This window comes from Eleutherodactylus coqui, chromosome 6 (genome assembly GCF_035609145.1).
Source record: "Eleutherodactylus coqui strain aEleCoq1 chromosome 6, aEleCoq1.hap1, whole genome shotgun sequence".
Lineage (NCBI taxonomy): Eukaryota > Metazoa > Chordata > Amphibia > Anura > Eleutherodactylidae > Eleutherodactylus > Eleutherodactylus coqui.
In genome coordinates, this window is record NC_089842.1 from 244,299,767 (window position 1) to 244,321,687 (window position 21,921).

The following is a 21,921-nucleotide window of genomic DNA, read 5'->3' on the forward strand; positions in this document are numbered from 1 at the left end:
GGGAGCCAAGCATGGCCTCCCGGCACAGACGCTGTGCGCCAATAGTGCCCAGCATGATGAAGGGATCACACTGGGCACTGGAAGAAGTGGCCAGGACAAACAGGAGACCAACTGAGAGGGCAGGACACTGGTTCAAAACCAGGACTGTTACCCTGGATCCGAGAGGATTAACCCTTTCCAATCCAATTTGTATCCTGGTTTTCCTAGGGGGCTTACTCTTTTTCTGCCATTATACAATGGCGCTATCTGCTGGCTAAAGCCAGTACTGCATGAGGTGACACGTTGGATAGGCTCCGACAGCAGAGAGGCTCACAATATACAGTAAGAGAACCCCGACGGACGTCTACCAACAACGGAGCTGTACAGCCTTAAATCATAATGTCTTCAGAGGTCAGACAGTGGATTGGAAAGGGTTAAGAGGCCTGGTAATTTGCAGCATGGCATTAAAGCTCCTGCAGGACCCGCAGAAGACAGAAGTGGGCTTTAACAGCTTCTCTTTTACAGGCTACATAGCGCAGTTTCTTGCATAGGACTAGGCAATCATGTGATCACCGGCGACCCCCAGCATATCAGAGCTGCAGGGTCTTAACAGACCTCTGACAGTGGGGGGATATTTTCCCCTACATCTGGGGCTTCTATGGATGTCCTCCAGTTACAGTCGAAATGTGTGAAATAAAAAAAAATATGACATTGTGAATGTCCCCAGAGGTCTTGGGGGACATAGATGTTAAAAAAGTGTTGTTTTTTTAACAAAAATTATTCTAAAAATAAATTTAAAAAAATTACAGAATAAATTAAAAATATATATAAAAAAATAGGAAACCCACCCACCGCTGACCCAACCTAAAATATCACCATATCTGCCCTGCAATTGGAGACTATACAAATGATATATCAACACAGCCCAGGCCTAGGCTTTATTTTCACATGAATATAAGAATTTAAAAAAAATTAAGAACTATAAATTTAAAAATTCTTTTTTTTTTTTGCTTTTTGTACAGAACACTTCCAATAAAATAAAAACATGGGAAAAAAATCTGAAAAAAATACCTAGAGGTCATCAGTCGTTGTCCTTTAGTCGTCTTTTATTTGATTGGGCACATCGGCAGCTATGTCCAAATCAGACAGCTGATGGGTAATAAAAAGGTTATTCCATTGCAGACATGTGGGGCACGAGGCTCCTACTGAGTTAATGAAGGCAGCATGTTATAGAGCAGGAGGAGCTGAGAAGATTGATATATAGTTTGGTAGGAAAAGATTAAGTATAACTTATAATATGACCCTCTGAAATCCTTTCTGAGTTTAGGAGTCCAGTGGGCGGTGTCAGCCAATGACTGCATAGAGAAATAGCAGGGCCGCCCACTGGACTCAGGACCAGAATGAGAATGGGTTTCAGTGCCTAAAGTTCAAGTTCTACTGAATCTTTCCCCATAAAGCTATATATCAATCTGCTCGTCTCCTCCTGCTCTACAACATGATGCCTGTTGACAGAGCTGATTATTCAATGTGACAGTTTCCCTCTAAAGTGTTAAAGCATCACAAAAAACCGAATGTGTCATCCAAAATAATAGAAGCTGAGACAAGAATGTGACTCATTCCAAGACTCAATGTACGTTAGTGACTAGGACTGCTCCGGAGCATTACTGTGTGTCCACATGCGCCTGTACAATAAATGGGCACATATGTTTTTTGTTTTTAATTGCAAGTTCATTGGGACACTCTCGGCATGGTACCATGCCCTCCGCTTCCCGCCCGCTCTTTGTATGTAGAGAGACATTGAGTATATTAGCTGTTCCAGCTGTGAAATGAGAGGTTGGGATTGTATGTCTCACACTGACAGCGTGCTGTTTGATTAAAGCCCTGAGAAGCTTAGCACAAGCTAGGAATTTTCTCACTAGTAACAGCTTTTCATTAATTCCTCCCAAATTCTCGTCCCTTAACACCTTTGAAGCCGGAGAAGAAGGATTTACCTGTGTGCTCTTCTGGTGGAACATCTGAAAGTAAATGTTAATAAGGTTCATCACCATGCGGCTTACCGCGCTAAAGTTTAAGGAAGCTGTCACAGTATGTTCCTTCAACGTCTCTGTACTTGATATGACTTGCAAATGATACAAAAATCAATAGTCCCACGGGCGATATACATGGTGTGCCCGCGTACTGTTCTCAAAAAGAGCAGCTCTACTGGTTCTAGTCCACGTTCTTGCCCACACCAAGTGGTTTTATGCTGTTTGATGACATGGGCCACTAGCTAAGTTTATAAAGGATGTGTCTCCAATGGCTCCATTGAAAACTTTTATTGGTAAGTCAATGGATCCCATAAAGCTTTGCCCCATTGCCCAGAAACAACACAACGACCATCGTCGAAATATGCAAGACAACTACCATCCGAATGACCACTTGACAGAGTGAATGTAAAAGACAGTTGTTCATATAAACATGGCCACCAACCGGGTAATGGGAGAGAATTCGTTCATGAGACGCTTCCACCGTATGTAGGTATGGTTGATTGCCTGTTTACACCAGATGACAATCATTGTCTTTTAACGACTAGCCAACAACTTTGCAAAGAAGTTCTTGTTTGGTCTAGGCCTCCCACTGAAAATGCTGATTGGCTTCTAACATTTTTGGAACACTTTGCTCTCCCACTTAAAGCTTATTGGTTCCTGAAAGCATATAACGTGAGTAAGCCTTGACTGAACAGTCCCTGATGGTCTTCGAGATAACACTCGCTGCTCCGCTCTCTGGCTGGTTTTGGTCTTCAAAGATAGACTTACTGCTGCGGTCCCTGGTTATTCAATGACTACTTGCAAATATTTAGTGGACTCAGCACCAATGAGGGCTGCGGCCTCCCCAGATCGGACTTATCTTTCCAGCACATGCTCAGTTCGACTGATATGGAGAATTTGGAGGCTAAGTCATCACCTTGATCTCTTTCTCATGTTCCTCCATTCTTAAACCACTCATGCAGTGTGATCGGCTGCATTATCCTGCTGAAATAGGGTCCTGCCCTCAGAGAATACCGCTGCCTTAAAGGGGGTATTTGTCCGTACAATGAATGGTTAGTTAGATGGTAAGTGTCACATCCACATGATGCCAGGACCCAAGTACCCAAGGTTGTCCATCACACTGCCTCCGCTGGCTTGTCTTCTTCCCATACGGCATCCTGGTGCCATCTCTTCGCCTAGTAAGCCACTCGCACGTATCTGGCCATCCACCAGATGTGGATGTAATAAGCAATAACTAAGAGCAAGAAGCTGAATTTCGATTGCCCTTTAAGCAAAAGACTCGAGCAATGTTGGTGGTGAGGTCAACAGTAGCGGCACTCGTATAATGTCATTTCATGTGTCAACATTTGAAGTAGTTTGAAATCCGTCTTCTCGGTGACATGTGCTCAGAATAAATTATGTGACTCATTGGATGAATAATTCCCTTTTGTAGAAAACACTGAAAAACAAATGTATGACTTATAATGTACAAGGAAAGGAGCAAGGTCTAACAAAAAGAATTAGCGACAGACTGGTATAAAATTATCTCTATCGCTAGCCGTCAGTTCCCACGACCTGACGGACCTTGGGCCAGAAGAAGTAGGATTTAAAGGGATTTTCCTTTAAATGGGTTCAGTCTGCAGTAATAGCATTAAAGAAGGTATACTTACCTTTTCCATTGTCTTTACTCCTGGGTGCGGAGAGCCGCTGATGACATCACCAACACCAGGGCCATGTGACCACTTCAGCCTCTGGCTGCAGCAGTCACATGACCTGGTGTCAAGACTTCTTCACTCGGAATCCAAAAGTGAAGGCCAAGCCGGGGCTAGAAGCATGTAGAACGAAAGCATGGGGAACAGGGAAGGTAAGTACATCTTCTTTTATGTTATTACAAAATCTCCCAGGATAACCACTTTAAGTCAACGTCCAACCTTCAAACGGGCTTTGCCACATGACTAAGAATATAAACTAAACCAGAACTTTCCATATATGGAAATGATACCCATCTACAGACAGCTGTTTGCATGATTTTGCCCCTCATCAGTTTGGGGATGGCTGGGTGAGAGGCCTGTGCTGAGGGCCAGGGGTGTCCACCAAGTAGGAATGAAGAGACTTGTAGACCATTCAGCTTATATCCCTAGTCATGTTGCGGAGCCTGCTAGAAGGCCAGACATTGACTCATAGGGAAGCCTTCTTCCAATAAGTGTCATTGCAGAAGCATTGTGCCATCTACCATCTGCATGACGAATCTCCCAGAGGAGAAACAGAACCCCTCTTGACCCACATCACACTCCTCTCACCCAGCCAACCACAAACCTACGGTACCCTGATGAGGCAAAAACTGCAAAGCAGCTGTCTATTGAGGAACATCAAGTGCCATAAAATAACCCCTCATGCCATCACCTTAATAATGCTATGAAGAGGTCATCATGGCCCGATGACGAAGCCTGCAGGAATAATCAGAATGTATCACAGACTCCTTCATAGTCCTAGACCACCAGAGCCTCTAATATGAATCCTTTCACTGACTTGGAATTTACAATGAACTCTTTTATTACCCCAGATCAGCAGTATTGAATTGGCAGACCATGGTCTAAATCTGGCCCGGGGTGGCTAGTGCATCGTCCGGCTCTTCCCCAACTTCTCTGCAGTACAGTATGTAGAGGAGATGGGGGAGCAGTCAGGAGTCCCTGAAGTGCTAATCAGGTGGAGGCACAGAGGGGCACTATTATTTGTGAGGGCAAAGAGGAGGCTCTATTACTTTGCGGAATCATGTCAATTTAGCATTGAGGTCAATGAGAATCTGTGATGTCGAATGTAGAGATAGAAAAAAAACAATGAACCAGTTAATTCTCAGTGCAATTCTCGCAATGTGTGACTGTATGCAGATTTGTTCGCTCAGACCTTGATGAGACTGCAGACCTAAAACTAGTTGAGTACCCCTGACCTAGACCACCAGGCAATTTACAAAGAACCTTTCACTAGACCACCAGGGAATTTACAATGAACCCTTTCACTAGACCACAAGGGTATTTACAATAAACCCTTTCACAACCCTGGACCACCAGGCAATTTACAAAGAACCTTTCACTAGACCACCAGGGAACTTACAATGAATGATTTCACTAGACCACCAGGGAATTTACAATGAACCCTTTCACTACCCTAGACCACCAGACAATTTACAAAGAACCTTTCACTAGACCACCAGGGAATTTACAATGAACACTTTCACTAGACCACCAGGGAATTTACAATGAACCCTTTCACAACCCTGGACCACCAGGCAATTTACAAAGAACCTTTCACTGGACCACCAGGGAACTTACAAGGAATCCTTTTACTAGACCACCAGGGAATTTACAATAAACCCTTTCACAACCCTAGACCACCAGGCAATTTACAAAGAACCTTTCACTAGACCACCAGGGAACTTACAATGAATGATTTCACTAGACCACCAGGGAATTTACAATGAACCCTTTCACAACCCTAGACCACCGACAATTTACAAAGAACCTTTCACTGGACCACCAGGGAATTTACAATGAACTCTTTCACTAGACCACCAGGGAACTTACAATGAACCCTTTCACTACCTTAGACCATCAAGCAATTTACAAGGTACTTTTCACTAGACCACCAGGGAATTTACAATGAACCCTTTCACTAGACCACCAGGGGATTTACAATGAACCCATTCACTAGCCTAGACCACCAGGCAATTTACAAAGAACCTTTCACTAGGCCACCAGGGGATTTGCAATGAACCCTTTCACTAGACCACCAGGGAATTTACACTGAACCCTTTCACAATCCTAGACCACCAGGCAATTTACAAAGAACCTTTCACTAGACCACCAGGGAATTTACAATGAACTCTTTCACTAGACCACCAGGGAATTTACAATGAACCCTTTTACTACTGTAGACCACCTGGCAATTTAAAAAGAACCTTTCACTAGACCACCAGGGAATTTACAATGAACTCTTTCACAACCCTAGACCACCAGACAATTTACAAAGAACCTTTCACTAGACCACCAGGGAACTTACAATGAATCATTTCACTAGACCACCAGGGAATTTACAATGAACTGATTCACTACTCTAGACCACCAGGCAATTTACAAAGAACCTTTCACTAGACCAACAGGGAATTTACAATGAACTCTTTTACTAGACCACCAGGGAATTTACACTGAACCCTTTCACTACCCTAGACCATCAAGCAATTTACAAGGAACTTTTCACTAGACCACCAGGGAATTTACAATGAACCCTTTCACTAGACCACCAGGGGATTTACAATGAACCCATTTACTACCCTAGACCACCAGGCAATTTATAAAGAACCTTTCACTAGGCCACCAGGGGATTTGCAATGAACCCTTTCGCTAGACCACCAGGGAATTTACAATGAACCATTGTCACTAAACCACCAGGTAATTTACAATGACTCCTTTCACTACCCTAGACCACCAGGGATTTTGAAAGAATAAAAACTACATGTCTAAAGTGTCAAGCCGGGTGGAAAAGCAACTTCACTTGCTCCATTTTTTCAAAAACTGGTCCTGGGGCTGGTAGACCCTCTCCATAGGTTACGTATAATGCAGACTGACCTTCAATCAAATAGCCAATTGATCAGCCATATTGCGATATGGATTTTTATTCTAACTCACCGTAAAAGTTTTTCTGCCAGCATCCTTCAATAAGATGAGTATGTAAAAGGTTTACTGCATTATGGGAGGAAATATTCCGTATTATCACTGCCATTGATTTCTTGTAGGCCGCCACATTCACATGGATACGCTGTTGTTCTATTTCCAGCCCTAATTATGTTTGCAGACTGTAATACTCTGGCAAATGACATTCTGAGCAAAAGTCTGTTAATCTAGAAGATCCTTCGATTTACCAAACCACCAGGCGCTTCTATTTGCAAAACTTAAAGGATTATTTCCATGTTGCAAAGTGATTGCCTAACACTAAGATCTCTATAATCAGCACTGGGACCCCAACGGACCTGAAAATGATAGGGACCCCTATCTCTGTGTCCCTTCCATTGCTTTTACCTGTACAGCAACCCCCCGGCCATCCAAGGTGCGGACAACTGCAGCACAGCCCTATTCAAGTGAATTGGATCAGCTGCAGTTCCTTGAACAACCAGCTAGACGGGGGCACCACTGTACCGGGAGAAGTCATAAAAGGGAACAGTGCTGGATCAGTATGGGGATCCCCTAAAAGTTCAAGTGAATGGGGCGGCCAGATATTATCGAGTGCTTGAAGTCGTCTATCTCTGGCAGATCCCATTGAAGTGAATGTCACTGTGCACATGCACAGCCACCACTAGGGACACTCCGGGTGATATCTCTGGATCGGTTGGGGTCCAAGCAGTTGCACCCTCGCCAATCACCAGGTTATCTTCTGTGGGTAGGGGATAACTTGCCGAGGTGAGAATATCCCTTTAAGAATATTTTCAACTATGCAGCTTGGCTCTCATCCAGGAGGAAGAACCCTGGTAGGTGGCACGAGGGAGCCAGCTTATCTCCTTCTAGGTAAGAGCTAATTTGCATATTCTTCTTTCCCAGGGAGCATTGCCTAGTCTAGCCTCTGGCTGTCAGAATGTGTCCCGTGTCGGGAAGGGCCAGGGCTGGGCGTCTGATGACATCCAGGCTCCTGCTCTAACAGCTGGGAGCAGAGAAGTCTTTATTTCTGACTGTTTAACCCCTTCCATGTCACAATCAATAGCAATCACAGCATGTTAACCCTTTAAATGCCCTGAACGATGTTCGGGGGTCCCACACAGCCCCCCCAGCAGTGAGATTGGGGGAGTAGTGCGGGTGTCATGGAAGCCAGGGGCCTTCTAAAAGGCCCCAGGGCTGCCTTAGCAGACTGCCTATCAAGCCATCCCCGTGGGGTGGCTTGATAGGCTGCCTATGAAATGGCAGTATGATGTAATGCTATAGCATTACGTCATACTGCAGGAGCGAACAAAGCATCGCATGTTGTGGTCCCCCAGGGGGACTTGAATGTAAAGTTAAAAAAAAGTTTAATAAAGTTTTTTTAGTTGTAAAAAAAAAAAAAAGTAATACAAATTTAAATCACCCCCCTTTTGCCATATCTATAATTAAAAAGTCTAAATAATAAAATAAAAATACATATCTGGTATCGCCGCGTCCATAAAAGTCTGATCTATCAAAGTAGTGCATTATTTACCGCGTACGCTGAACGTAGTCCGGAAAAAAAACCAAAACGCCAGAAATGCACTTTAATTGCGAAAAAATGCAATAAAAAGCGATCAAAAAGTCGTATGTATTCCAAATTAGTACTAAGGGAAACTACAGGACATCCCGCAAAAAATGAGCCCTCGCACAACTATGTCAACAGAAAAATTAAAAAGTTATTGCGCGCAGCAAATAATTGAAAAAAATTAAATGTCTTTGAAAAAAAAAAAAAAAAAGAGTAGTACAGTAAACTCTACAAGTTTGGTATCGCAGTAATCGTACCGACCCATAGAATAAAGTTATCAGGTCACTTTTGTTGCAGTTTGTGCGCCGTAGAAACAAGACGCACTGAAAGATGGTGGAATGTCGTTTTTTTTTTTGATTTTACGCCACTGGGAATTTTGTAAAAGTTTTTCAGTACATTATATGGTACAGTACATAGCATCATTGAAAAATACAACTTGTCCCGCAAAAACAAGCCCTCATACAGCGACGGCGATGGATAAATAAAGGAGTTACAATTTTTTTAAAGGGGGGAGGAAAAAACGAAAACGGGGAAAAAAACAGGGTTCGCGTCATTAAGGGGTTAACCCACACAGAGAACGGTGTAAAAGATCATTTAAAAAATGGCAGATTCTGTATTTTTCCTCCATCCACCTTGCAAAAAAAGTCGATAAAAAGCGCTAAAAAAAGGTTCATGTAGTCTAAAATGGTATCACTGGAAACGCTTTCTGTAAAAAAAACGACCTGACATAACTCAAAGAGTAGCCCTAACTGCCGGCGTGGACATCCGTCAGAAGTCAGGTGACCGCTGCAGCCAATCAGAGGCCTATGTAAACAGCTATAAACCACTGCCTGTTCACTGTGAATGGAGGCGGGCAGCTGAAGCCATCCGATCCGCCTCCATTCACTGAGCGGTAGCACAGGAGCCATTATCACTGGGATGACTGTTGGGTGTTGAATCACCTGTCATTCCCGTGTAAAAGGCCATTTAGAAAATACATGAGTGGGTGGCGGGGGTCTGACCGATGGGGGAGGTGAGGCGCTATGATGACTGTGGTCACCCTTGTGGTGGTCTAGTGTATTTACAATGTCATATGCAGGGTGTAGCGACTGCGGTTGCACGCGCTGTGGCCGGGCCCAGAGATGGGGGGTGCCAGCGGTGGCTGGGGTTGCCACCCAACTGGTGCCACTATTTATATTTTACCGGCCCATTTATGGTCCAGTAAAAAACTATTGCATGCACTGAGCGGCTCCGCCGGGCAGCAGCCAACGCGTTCACCTAGGAAAATTCTGCTGCGCACCGCCCGCCGTACGGACACAGGGTCCTGGACTCCTCCCACGACGTCTGCTCTGTGTATGCTACCTGTATGACTGCAGACACTGGGGGAAAAGTCCAGGGCCCTTTGTGAGTGAACAGGCCGGCTGCTGTCTGGCTGGGGCTTACATTATGGATGTCACTATTACTACTAGGGCCACTGTGGGGGTCAGTATTACTACTGCCCCCCCCCCCCCCCCGGTGTTTGGGGGCCCAGTGGAGGACAATGGGGGTTGTTTAGAGTACTGTGTAGGATGATAGTAGTTGTTTGGAGGACTGTGGAGGATGATGGCGGTGGTTGCATGGACTGTGGAGGATGATGGCAGTGGTTGCAGGACTGGAAGATGATCACACTTCTTTGGAGGACTATGGAGGATGATGGAAGTGTTTTAGAGGTGTGTGAAGGATGAGAGAGGTAGTTTGGAGGACTGTGAAGTATGATAGCGGCGGTTTGGAGGACCACAGAGGATGATGGCAGTGGTTTGGAGGACTGTGGAGGATGATGGCGGTGGTTGCAGGACTATGGAGTACAATGGTGGTTGTTTGCAGGACTGGAAGATGATCACGGTTCTTTGTAGGACTATGGAGTATGATGGAAGTGTTTTAGAGGTGTGTGAAGGATGAGGAAGGTAGTTTGGAGGACTGTTAAGGATGATAGCAGTGGTTTGGAGGATCACAGAGGATGATGGCAGTGGTTTCAATAAATTGGACCTCCAACTGATATTGTAGCATGGGAAGGGCATAGGGAAAGCATGAATGGTGGGATGATACCTGTTGGACAGCTAGAAAGATGTTCTGTTCACCTCCAGGAGTTAGGCTGTTGGTCTGAGAGTACAGTAGAAGGTTGCCACAGCTACCGCCATTTCCTTCTCTTCCTACTCCCCACCTAGTGAATAGATTCAGGCCCTTCTCTCCTTCTCTTCTACTGGGCCACCTGCCCCCATGTCCCTCCATTTTCCCCTTGCAATTTCCAGTAGAGGAGAAAAGAGTCCAGATGGCATGTCACCAAGTCAGCAGTCCTTGACCCCCTGCCCCTCACACATGTCCTAAAGTCTTGTTCTCTGGATCAGTTGGCTGGGGCTATGGTGCTGGCTCCACCTGGCACTGAGCAGCAGAATGTGATCCTCGCTGTGTTGCTGCCCACTTCTGAGTCCCATTGGACCAAGTCCTGAAAAACTGTAATCAGACCGTCTCTTCTGATGACTGCCATAGTTAATGTATGTTACATACTCATGCTATCCATGCCATAGAGATACGAAAACACACAAACTCTTTAAAGATGAAGACAAAAGAACAAAACTTCACATGTCCTCGGAGTGGACACAACAATTATGGATGGAGATAGTAAGACAAATGCAATGGTGGAAGCATGATCCGTGTGGCTACAATCAGTCCAATCTTTGTCCATGGATGGGATGAGTGAGCAAATTTAGATTTTTCTATGGGACCCATCCTCAGTATATGACACAACATATGATCAATGCATCACGAGACAGCATATAATGGTGGCCAAGACCTAATTATGCTATAGCCAGGGTACCTAAAAAATCATAGTTGTCTATCGAGGCAGGGTCTTATAGTAATATGAATAGAAGACCTTCTCCTCAGGTCATGTTCAGGCAGTGAAACACCATTGGAATTCATGACGATGACCAACACCCAACACAACCAACCTGCAATGGACATCTGAAGACAACTACTGAGGTGTGAAAATTCACAAAGGTAGCAAACTTGATCCTGTATTATAATTTTCCCTATTCCAAATTTTGGTTATCAAAGAAGCTGCTGTTTTGGTGGTGGTCAAATCGCCCCGGTGGGCAGAGGGGGTCTTACTATTAAAGGGGTTGTCTCACAACAGATCTTTAGCATTTATCCATAGTATAGGTGATACAAGTCTGATCGGTGGGAGTCTCACCACTAAGGCCCTTTCCGATCCCGACTCTTGTCGTCACTGCAGGTTCGATGAACCAACCCGAAGTGACGTCACGTGGCCATACATGCTCTCTATGGCTCCATTTGTTTCAGTGGGGCATTTGGTCATTGAAATGAGAGGGGGCCACAGTGGCAAAAATGGTGGTAATACTAGCCCCCTCTGTGCCCTCGGACACTAATAGTGGCCCCCTCTGTGCCCTCGGACACTAATAGTGGCCCCCTCTGTGCCCTCAGACACTAATAGTGGCCCCCTCTGTGCCCTCAGACACTAATAGTGGCCCCCTCTGTGCCCTCAGACACTAATAGTGCCCCCCCCCCCCTTTGGTGCCTTCTGTACCTTCACACCATAATAGCTGCCTAGTCACTATTAGGGCTCGGTCAGAAAAGCGTGTGTTTTGCGCGCACCTAATGCACGCTGCTAAAAGAGCCCATGGGTTCCTATAGAAGCGTTCATATGCAAGGAACTAGGAGCGCAAAACAGCGTGCACCTAAAAAAGATAGGATACGTTGCGTTTTTGGTGCGCGTTTTGCAGTAGTTTCCATTGACTCGTATGGGAGCAGGAAACTTCTGCGCTGCCAATAGCCTTCCCACAGCTTACAAGAGGGTATTTAAAGGTGCTTCCGACCAGAAGCACCTTTTAAATGTCCCGTTGTGAACTCCTTAGTCTCTGCAGGGATGAGTGGATTCCCCACGGGTATAAAAGAATCCCCTGCCAGCTGTCACAGCTGTGGCACAGGAGCGCAATGCTATCCCATTGCTTTCAATCGGGCTGACACTGCTGCTGCCCAATTGTAAGCAGTGGGATAAAGGCAACCCCTGCAGAGATTTTTCAGGGAAGGGCAGGAAATAAAAGGCCTACCCTGAAAAGAAGCCCTGGTTGCATGAAAAACTAATTTTAAAAAATACTCTGGAGCTTGTTCTCTCCTTGGCAATGTTCTTCATTTCTTCTGGCCAGGGATTGAAAAATCTCCACCTCCTCGAAGTGCTGTCTCTGATTGGCTGAGCACAGAGACCAATCACAGGCATTCAATGGTAAATGGTTATTTTTGGTGATGTATTTTTTTTTTTGTTATTTTTCATGCTGCTAGGGCTTCTATTCAGGGTAGGGCTTATATTTCAAGCCCTTCACCGAAAATCCCTGTGGGTGTTGCCTTCATCCCATTGCTTTCAATGGGGCAACAGCAGCACCTGTCCCATTAAAAGCAATGGGAGAGGATTACAGCTGTGGCAGGGGATTCTTTCATCCCTGCGGGGAGTTCCCTCATCACTGAACACTGTGACAGTGCTGTCACAGTGTTCAGTGATGAGGGGACCTTCGTGGAGCGACTGCTCCACTAATCAGGCAAAGTTTCATGCGCTGCGCATATGAAACTTTGCCTGTTCACGCATTTTCTGCTTATGTGAGCAGAAAAACACGCTCATCTGACCTTGGCCTTAGGGTGTAAGGTACGGAGGGGGCCACAGTTCGGGTGAGAGGGCACGGAGGGGGCCACTACTACTCCAGCAAGGAGTTATGGAACAACCAGGCTTGCGCCAATATTTCAAAGGGTCCAACAGCAGTAGGTCTGTGGGTGACGATAGAGTAAATGCGGCTCCTTCCAACCACTGCTAGTAAGTGCATCCGGTTTCCAGTCCCAACTCCGATCCATTATTATTAATAATCCCATCCCTGCAGCTGCAGATTTCGGGTGTCCTCAGTTGTCCTTCTGGTAAAATCACTTAGATTCTTTCATGCCAATCAATAACGAGGATCGATGTCAGCGAGCGAGCGGTGAGCGAGGGAACGGAGGGGGAAGGAAAAATGAAAGCATGATGAGAGAGAAAGCCGGGTAAATGAAGAGAACAGCAGGACACGGAGCAGACGGGGAATTCTACGGATGGCGGCAATGGAGAGATGTGAGGGATGGCGGACAAAGGGTTAAAGGAGAGAATGGCGGCAGGAGATGGATTTCTACCCGGCATATAAAAACAAGAGGCCATAAGAAATATCCATCCTACAAAGGAGTTCTCATAAACGCCCACCAGTGATATACCGCGCCAAAATAACGACCTTCAAGTAAGTGATGACACCATATACGATGCGCAGATCGATTCCTCCGCAAGATGACCTAATTAAAGGGATTTTTTTGAGAGTTATCATGACTTAAAGGGGTTGTAGAGGTCTACCGGGCCGTAGAGTTAGCGCCGGACTTATGGGGGAAGACGATAATCCTTTCTAGAGAGACTGACGCAGACCCAGCTGACCTTACCCCTCCGCAGGATAGCGGGGTCAATGTGGACGTTGGACCAGAGAATATAACTTTTCCTTTAGAGGTCTTGGCTGGAGATGATGTTGAAGAGGAAGTCCACCCCTCAGGTCAGGATGTGTCCGATCTGGAGGATGCGCCTGAGAACTTTGGGACAGCCCAATTACGGGACCCCACTCTTGTTAATGCAAAAGAGAATGTCATGATAATAAATGGCGTGTTACAGGAGCGGGTTCTCACCAACGGTTCCCCCATTTTGCCATGAATAATAACTTGCTGTATAGAGTAACAAAAATAGGCGAGAAAGTGGTGGAACAATTGGTCGTGCCGAAGCCGTCCAGGCGTAAGGTGCTAGACTTGGCACATAATCATGTATTAGGAGGACATGTAGGAACTGATAAAATGCAGGATAGAATTCTTCAAAGGTTCTTCTGGCCAGGAGTGTACAAGGACATAAAGGAGTACTGTGAGACGTGCCCCACCTGTCAGAGCACCGATCCTGTGTCGCACTTGACCTTACTAAAGGGTACTGGCAAATACATCTGACTGACACGGCCAAAGAGAAAACGGCCTCCTCAACCCCAGAGGGCCTGTTTCAGTACAAAGACATGCCGTTTGGGTTACATGGTGCTCCTGCTACTTTCCAAAGGTTAATGCCGATTGGGAGAGTCACCTTGGGAAAGTACAGGCGGTCATGGATGCCATAAAAGGGGCAGGTTCAACCTTAAACCCAGGAAAAGGTGCAGTAGCCCTGGAGGAAGCCAAGTACCTTGGCTATGTTATTGGCCATGGCGTCATTAAACCCAGGTCAACAAGGTAGAGGCCATACAGGCATGGCCTAGACCTTTAACAGAAAAACAGGCCAGAGCTTTTTTAGGAATGACCGGGTACTACCGTAGGTTTGTGTCTAACTTTGCCTCCATGGCAGCACCACTTACTTGACGAAAGGGGGCAAGTCGGTAATGGTGGCATGGACAGCCGAGGCTGAGCAGGCCTTTCAAAATTTAAAGTTGGCCCTTTACCAACAGCCAGTGTTGATAACGGCCGACTTCTCGAAAGAGTTTATTGTGCAGATGGATGCTTCTAATGTAGGGTTGGGTGCAGTGTTGTCCCAGTCCATAAATGGGGAAGAACATCCAGTACTGTATTTAAGCGGGAAGCTATCTCCTGCGGAGAAGAATTATGCTATTGTTGAATGTGAATGTTTAGCATTGAAATGGGCACTAGAAACATTGAGGTACTATCTCTTGGGGAGAGAGTTCAGACTGGTGTCAGACCATTGCCCCCCTGACCTGGATGAAGCAAAATAAGGCAAAGAATGCGAGGGTGACGAGGTGGTTTCTTTCACTTCAGAACTTCCAAGCTCACCCTTGAGTATGGACCAGGCAAGTCACACGGTAACGCTGATGCCCTCTCTAGGGTGCATTGTCTGATCAGCAAGAATACCCAGCCCTCCGGTCCGGAGAAGAGGGGGGTGGGGGGGGGGATATGTAGGCATTTAAGGGGTAAAGTTGTGGATGGAGTATACCTCCCTCCCAGGCTTTTAGGCTGGACAGGTTGGCGCTCCAGTCCACAACTTCACCCTAGTCTTCAGGAAGCGCAGCTGCAGGACCTGACCTCATTACTGGAGCATAAAAGACTGCAGCTCCAGGGAGTCAGTGCCTGACAGCCTGAGGAGGAAACCTCTGAGCACTTGGTATGGTGCAAACTGCCTTTATGCTTGTATGGACTGGAGCACCCTGCGCGATGCCTATGCTACGGTGAAGGATACTGTTTGTTTGCTGTGCTGAAAAATAAAGTTTTCCGTGAGTTCACCTATTGGTTTGGAGTCTAGTGTGTCGCTGCCGCCCCTCCCCTGAGGGACACTAGATCACTATATAATATTGCACAAGATCTATACATATATCATGTCTCTCTCTCTCTATATATATATACTGTGTAATATGTATAGAAATCATACTGTGGCAGAGGGGGAATCCAGTATGCCTCTCCCAGTCCCATGCCAGCGTTTACCCATGCCTTCGGTGGCGCCCTCTCCTCCTCACATACAACAGGTCTTCTATCCTCGTGACTCAGTTCTTCTCTGCAATCAGGCAGGCTCTGCTCACCTATTATAAATCACAATGGGAGCGGTGCGGAACCGCGGGGAATCAAGAGCTGCAGTGTATAAAGCGAGGCAGCCGACCGGAGGTGGGTAAGAGCTATCATCAGGTGGATGGAGGGGCGCTAGGATGGTGCTCTTTGCACTCTGAGAGGGTTTTGCACCCTGCACCCCTAAGATTGGCCCTGCGTAGAGTAGAGTGCCAAAAACTGCTGGTAGGATGGCCAACCTTCCAAGTAACACAGAGGATGCAGCAAACCAGACAGATTCTGAGTACTTTGAAATAAAGCCAGCAATTAAACACATTTTGAGGTACAAGACCTCTTTATCAGGGGTAGAGAACAGTGGTACGTAATACACATATAAGGCGCTTCTGTCCAGCAAGCATCCATCTGGTTGGCAGCACTTCCGTACCTTCAGTCTCTGCCCTCCTAGTCCTACTATCACTATGAAGGCGTGCGTCACCTTGCTCCAGTTTTTTTTCCAACAGTAACTTCTTAATAGGACCATGAGGCTGCAGGGGTGGGAAGCAGATAGCTCCATTCTTACTGTAGTGGCCAGGCTTGGTATTGCAGGCCATCTTCCATTGCAGTGAATGGGAACTTTGCCTGCAATAGCAAGCCTGGCCACAACAGTGAGAATGGAGCTGTCTGATTCCTGCAGAAATCAGCTTAGTGCACAAGCACGCTAGCCTGAAAACAGCTGATCGGCAGGGAATAGTTTAGAAGCAGACAGCCCGTATGTATGTATGTATATATATATATATATGTATATATATAGTGTAAATATCAATAAAAACTGGAAAAATGTAGGTGTTCTAAAACTTTTGACCAGTGGTATAAGTATGTATATACTACTGCTCATATACATATATATGGTCCTGCGAGGACTTGCAGAAGGAAGCCACATGACTTGGTTCACTTTAATTGTATTTTGCTATGGACTGACAGGACCTGAGCTGACCTGAACTGATTGGCTAAGGGGCTAGGTAAAAAAAGACTGGTCTAGTTCCAGGGCTCTGGTGTGAGTTTCAAAAGGTGCAAGAAAGAGAGGAACTCAGCTAGTGAGAGCTGCAGCAGAGCTGATCGGCAGCGGGACTGTGCCAAAGAGAGAAAGGTGTCCTCCTCCAGTGAACAGGCAACATGCCCAAACTGAACAAGAGACGCAGGAGCTGGCTAGAGACTATGCCCAAGTGAGACAGTCCATGACTGCTAACAAGCCTGAATTTGCGTACTTACAAAATTGACCTGATATGGGTGGAGTGCGCGCCCGGTCTTAGAGCTCTTCAATATACTGGATTCAGTGCTCTATCATCCTTGGCCAGGGTAGACCACGGATTGCCTGTGATTACCATAGGGTTCCCAGTTGTAACCTCCAGCAGCGGTTCTTCAAGAGACTGTTTGGAATACAATGAATATAGGGACTCTTGCCCCACCCACACGTGGTGAAGCTTGTGTCAGTGTCATGTACGGGGCGGGTAGTACATGCCTAGTGGCAGGTTATGGGATGGCATGGCAATGACCGACGGAGGCCAAGGCGGCGCATTTTTTCAAAAACAACTTTTACTGAACCATAGCATAATTTCCAGTAAGTGGCTCCGCAGGACGGCTGGACTGCTGCAACGTTGCTTCATAGCGGGTCACAACACCATGTCTACATATATCCTGGAAGGGACAGTAAGGAAATAATCCAGCATAACCCGCCGGTATGTACAGCAGACAGGCCCTTGTCTAGTGGGCCTTCCTTCATCACGCTGATCCCCGTCTCTAACCTCTGTTGCTCCAGAGGATCTGCGTTTCTTCTACATAGGAGGCTCCATGTTGTAGATGGAATTGTTCAGAGGTTCCATCACATCCATCTTTACATTTAGCATACCTATTATACATAGCAATGAACACAGAATATCCGAACTCCATAACCACACGATGAACCAGTGAGATCTTGCATTAAACTATCTGGCCCCATAATAACTCCATATACTAGCATATAACAGTCCATTGGGACTGGCCAGGGATTTTACGCAGTCCTGTTGAATAAGTGCACTCACACAGATGCGATCTGAGTCCATGGTGCTTCAGCACCCAGTCATCAGGGCTCGCTGGTCTGCAGCAGCATCTTATTCTGCCCCCAGGTCATCAGGGCTCGCTGGTCTGCAGCTTCATCTTATTCTGCCCCCAGGTCATCAGGGCTCGCTGGTCTGGTCTTTCCCTGCAGCTCCTTCGCATGAAAAAATTGCCTTCTGCATTGCCCTGGAGTAGGCCTCTGCCACTTTAATTAGCTGGTTCTGTCTGTGTGCTGCTCTCTCCCCTGTCTCCGTGCTGCTGCTCTCTCCTGTCTGCGTGCTGCTGCTCTCTCCTGTCTGCGTGCTGCTGCTCTCTCCTGTCTGCGTGCTGCTGCTCTCTCCTGTCTGCGTGCTGCTGCTCTCTCCTGTCTGCGTGCTGCTGCTCTCTCCTGTCTGCATGACGCTGCTCTCTCCTGTCTGCATGACGCTACACTCTCCTGTCTGCATGACGCTACACTCTCCTGTCTGCATGACGCTACACTCTCCTGTCTGCATGAAGCTACACTCTCTTATCTTCGGACGCTGCACTCTCCCGTCTGCGTGACGCTGCACTCTCCCGTCTGCGTACTGCTGCACTCTCCCGTCTGCGTACTGCTGCACTCTCCCGTCTGCGTACTGCTGCACTCTCCCGTCTGCGTGACGCTGCTCTCTCCCGTCTGCGTGACGCTGCTCTCTCCCGTCTGCGTGACGCTGCTCTCTCCCGTCTGCGTGACGCTGCTCTCTCCCATCTGTGCTGCTGCTCTCTCCAGTCTGTGCTGCTGCTCCCTCCCGTCTGTGTGCTGCTGCTCTCTCCCGTCTGCGTGCTGCTGCTCCCTCCCGTCTGCGTGCTGCTGCTCTCTCCCGTCTGCGTGCTGCTGCTCTCTCCCGTCTGCGTGCTGCTGCTCTCTCCCGTCTGCGTGCTGCTGCTCCCTCCCGTCTGCGTGCTGCTGCTCCCTCCCGTCTGCGTGCTGCTGCTCCCTCCCGTCTGCGTGCTGCTGCTCTCTCCCGTCTGCGTGCTGCTGCTCTCTCCTGTCTGCATGCTCTCCAGTCTGTGAGATGCTGCTCTCTCCAGTCTGTGAGTTGCTGCTCTCTCCAGTCTGTGAGTTGCTGCTCTCTCCAGTCTGTGAGTTGCTGCTCTCTCCCGTCTGCATGCTCTCCAGTCTGTGAGTTGCTGCTCTCTCCAGTCTGTGAGTTGCTGCTCTCTCCAGTCTGTGAGTTGCTGCTCTCTCCCGTCTGCGTGCTGCTGCTCTCTCCCGTCTGCGTGCTGCTGCTCTCTCCCGTCTGCGTGCTGCTGCTCTCTCCTGTCTGCATGCTCTCCAGTCTGTGAGATGCTGCTCTCTCCAGTCTGTGAGTTGCTGCTCTCTCCAGTCTGTGAGTTGCTGCTCTCTCCAGTCTGTGAGTTGCTGCTCTCTCCAGTCTGTGAGTTGCTGCTCTCTCCCGTCTGCATGCTCTCCAGTCTGTGAGTTGCTGCTCTCTCCAGTCTGTGATGCAGCTTCTTCTCTGCTGTTAGGAACAGGTTTCAGGCAGTCATGTTAGGGGATGAGATGGAGCCTCCACTAGAGTGCTTCTTGTGCCTCTAGTTCACTCTACTTCATAACTTGTGATCCCTTGTCTTAGACCCATCTACAATAAGTATGGAAAGAACTTCGTACTGTACTGGGAAACCCCTTAAGAGCTAAGCTGCAATACTAAATACAACCCCTAGTCATGAGTGGCGCTGTTTCTGAGATGTTTGTTAGAAGTTGGATTTTCCGGGTACACTTTCCCTTTAAAGGTGACACTTACTGTTGAGGAAAGGGGATTAAAGAAATAGCAAAGAATGGAGGTACGACGGGGAGAACAAATGAGAGGGGAGAGCGAGTATTACACGGCAAGTCATGGAGACGGTGTAAATGTGATTCAGAGAGCAAGAAGTGAACAGGATAATCTGACAAGTGACAAGATGGGGAAGCTGCGGACAATCACCACTGGAAGAATGAGGCTGGTTGGATGCCAGAGTCTTTTGTCCTGCGGGTTTGGTGCCAGCAATGTATATCAAGACCTCTGTTTGCTGCAGCAGCATTCCGCCCGTGTCTCCTGCTTCAATTTACCATCCTTATGGCCATTTAGTCATCCTCCCTGTACTTACTGCAGATCTCTATGGGTGCCTTCCCGCCTCTGCTGCATGCTCTCCGGGCCGGCACTATGGGATGGGCGCTCTTGTGCCAGTTACACAACAGCAATGACAAACAAAAAACAACTTTTAACCCCTTAACGAACACCTATTTTGGACCGAAGGATGTGATGACTTTTTGGCTTTTTCTCATCTCCACTTTTCAGACTGGATAACGAGTTTTGTAGGGCAGCGACTTCTGTCCGCTCCAGATGTGACAAGCCAAACCTCTGTGCTTTGCTCAGTTTGCACAACCTGCCCAGGCAAGCCGTTATATACTGCAATGTACATTATTCTTTCGTGGCATGGCTACATGATGCAGTGCTTCTTTTTTTATTTTATAGTGTGTTATGGCGGTCTGGGCTGGATGGAGAAGAAAAAAGTGAAAGATAAATCCAAAGTGACTGTCCCTTTCTTACATTTTTGATTTTTCCTCTCTACTTTCAAAAAATCATAACTTCATCAGCATAGCAGTCTGAGGGTGCGTATTTTTTATAATAGTACTATTTAATGTAGCACATAATCTACTTAAAAAACCTTCAAATATTCCAATTTGAGTTAAATGGAAAAAAGTGAAATTCCACCATCTTAGGGCGGCTTCAGACGACCGTATAGCGGCCGGGTATTCACCGCATCTCTCTGCAGGGGGAGGAAGCTGGAAGAGCCAGGAGCAGTGCTCTGAGCTCCTGCCCCCTCTCTGACAACTCTCCACCCCTCTGCCCTATTTGCAATAATAGGGGGTGGGACGGGGGCGGAGCTAAGTTCCAGGAATCGCTTTTTATTACATTTTTTTCTTAGACATGGGATGACCAAAAAGGCGCAATTCTGATTCTGTGTATTCTTTCTTTCTGACGATGTTCACCATGGGGGGTAAATAATGTGTCACTTTGACAGATCAGACTTTTATGGACGCAGCAATACCAAATATGTTTTTTATTTAGATTATTTTATTATAAATATGTTTTTTTTTTATTTTATTATTATTTTTTTTAAGAATTAACAAAACTTTTTCTTTTTTTAGCCCCCAAAGGGGACAAGAACTTGCGGTGCTTTGATCCCTACTGATACCATAGTATTACCTTATACCGCGATCTCACAGGCAATGTATCAAGCCACATCATGGCATGATAGGCAATCTGCAATGGCAGCCTCGGAGCTTTCAGAAGTCCTTTGGGTGCCGTGGCAAATGAAAAGCACCCCAAGATCTCATCGTAGAGCTTCAAAATCTGAACAGGGCATTTAAAGGTGAAGCAGCCTCTCCATACAAACCCGGAACCTTTATGACGTAACTGTCTTAAGGGGTTAAAGATCCTCGCAATGTGTGTATCCAGGCAACAATCTCGGTGGGGCCCTTAAAACTCTAGCGAAGCCCTTGTGTACAGCATTAGAACTATATATATGCAAATAACAGCAATGATGTCATCATCAGGGCGGAGCTCTGACTACCTCTCATTCATTCAGTCCTTTTGGTCTCCTTCCCCATCTGAAGCCTGAACTCCTTTAAAACATGCATATTTGTATATCCGAATGTAAATTTCGCCGTGCTGTAACGCGATATTACTCTTTTGCGCTCCGTACAGCTGGATGTAATAACAGCCCTCGCATATTCCCGTCTCATTCGGCTATTGAAATGATAGCCTCCCCGCTGAGTCCATTGTCATTATCCGTCGTGTTTTCCTCCATGGCGTCTGTATACGGCAACCTGTTTTTATCCTAATAGCCGAGTCTATTGACCCTTTCCTGCCCGGAGGCCGAGGAGCGGAGGAGCACCGGCTGGCTAGAGTGTATGTGAGGACACCGGATCCCATCCGGACGGCATAACTCAAGACACCGGCAGAGATTACTGGATGAAAGTGTTAATCCTTCCGAGAGCCATACTTGGAGATTGATCTGGCAGACTCATCCCCAGCTGATAATCCTT